The sequence below is a fragment of the Lactuca sativa genome, chromosome 1 (genome assembly GCF_002870075.4).
Source record: "Lactuca sativa cultivar Salinas chromosome 1, Lsat_Salinas_v11, whole genome shotgun sequence".
Classification (NCBI taxonomy): Eukaryota; Viridiplantae; Streptophyta; class Magnoliopsida; order Asterales; family Asteraceae; genus Lactuca; species Lactuca sativa.
The window spans coordinates 162,217,584-162,219,640 of record NC_056623.2 but is presented as its reverse complement, the minus strand read 5'-3'; the positions used below and the strand labels follow the sequence as shown (position 1 = coordinate 162,219,640).

At 32.5% G+C, this 2,057-nt stretch overlaps 1 long non-coding RNA gene across 1 annotated transcript; it reads right to left on the bottom strand.

Moving 5' to 3' along the window:
• Positions 1 to 304: 304 nt before the first annotated feature.
• On the bottom strand, positions 305 to 1,678 carry LOC111902313 (uncharacterized). The gene is made up of 3 exons (XR_002853734.3): positions 1,570 to 1,678; positions 1,117 to 1,275; positions 305 to 1,016 (listed from the first exon to the last, which is right to left on the bottom strand). It is a non-coding gene; the product is annotated as an uncharacterized LOC111902313 (long non-coding RNA).
• Between the last annotated feature and the right edge of the window lie 379 nt (positions 1,679 to 2,057).

Genomic DNA, 2,057 nt, shown 5'->3' with positions numbered 1-2,057 from the left:
ACTGTTATTATGACTATTATATTTTATAATTTTCTCATAATATAGTATTTTTAAGTTATATCTTATTAAGATGTTATATTCTATAAAATATATATATATATATATATATATATATATATACATATATATATATATATATATATATATATATATATATATATATATATATATATATATATATATATATATATTATAAGAATAAGTATAATTATCAGACCCGTTGATACAGGCACTCATGCCTTTGAGTGTTTATAAGAGAGAGATTCATTGGTCATCAGAGTTGTTAATAGGTTTTTGTGGTGTGTGAGATCTCAATGTGTAATATATTGTTAAAGTGGTAAAAATAAAGGACAGATAACACAAAAGGAATCTGCGATCATATTCTCCTTAAAAAAATTTCCGACTATAACGCCTCGTTCCCGAGTTTAACAAAAGAAAAGAAGAGAAGAGAAAAGAAAGTCACGAGAGAAAAGAAGAGAAAGGAAAAGAAAACAAAATTTTCTTTTGTGTTCCCGAGTTGGAGAGAAGTGAAAGGAAAATGAATCATTTTGTTTTTTCTTTCCAAATCCTCCCAAATCGGAAGGAAAGTTAGGAGGGAAAGTGATCCTCCCATTTCCTTCCAATTCCCTCCTTTAATGAAACTCATGAACACCAATTTCTTTTATTTTCTTCTCATTTCCACCCATTTCCTTTCCTTTCTCTCCTTAAGTTGAACTCGGGAACGGGGTGTAAGTGTTACTTGTTTATACTCTGAGATCATATTCTCCTTAAAAAAAATTTCCACATTCGCCACCCACTCACAAAAGACATCAAGATCTTCAATATTCTCAGGGAAAGGGGGTGGGACGAAGGTTTCCTCTTGGGGCTCCTCATCTGAGATAAGAGGAAACTCCGGTTGATTTTTTTGAATTTTTTGCAACTCCTCCTCCATATGTTGTAGACGACTGCTCAGATCTTCGAGCGTGTTCGACATGGACGCAATCCCCCTTAGAATTTTATTTATATCATTCGCCACACTGAAAAATAAACCATTGTCGTTCGTTATAAAAGAGTCCAATCTTGAGCAAGTAAAAAAATAACTAGTTATTATTCCCTCTAATGCTCAAAATACCTAACCTTTGTTGTTGATCCATGTCTTCTTGTATCAACTTCCCATCAAAATGAGAACTTGTCTGACTGGTTTAAGCTTTTTTGATGCAGTATGTATGTACACATGTGCATAAACGTATGTAAGTTGTTAATTGTGGATGCCATCAAATGTTAAAGGTTTGTGGGCTACAGTAGCAGCAAAGCAAACATGTACAGAAATGAAAGGTGTCAAGAACGTTGAAGCAAACATATAAATATGTTGAGCTCAACCAAACATATATTAACCCGAATTTCTGCAATACAACTCTAAAAGGGATGTCTATCAATATATTCAGTATATCAATAGAAAAACCAAAATAGCTTTATGACAAACCCTATAAAATAACTAAACACAACTGAAAAGCAAGCAAGGGTTCTCGAGTAATCAGAATCACAAATCACACAGCAATCAAATAATTAGTAGAGTAAGAAAGAAATTACCGTTATCACGTGAAGCAATCGTCCCGTCTCCTCGTCCTCAGGTATCGATTTCTGAAAATTTTCAACGCCTCTCTACGCTGTACCGGACCCCTGAGGTGGAGCTGGATCAATCTTTGGGCTGAAAATATTATAACACCAATGTTGCCGTGGGTGGGCCGTGGCCCAGGCTGATTTTAATTGGTTTTTTTTTCACGATTTTTATAGTATTATTTAGGTGTATACTAAAACTAGATAAAGTAACATAAAAAAAACTCTTGTTATTGATTATATCGAATTGTCTAAAAAAAGAAGATAAAATAATATAAAGAGACGTCGTATTATTGATTATATGGAAACCATAGATAAAATATCAATACTGAGAACAAAGTAGTTGTCAAAAAATTTGCACAAATATAGAATCTGTTAGTATATATCAATCGTATCTATCCAAAATCAATATAGCAATGATAGCGACTTTGACATAAAAGATGAAAGTTTCTGAATGATTC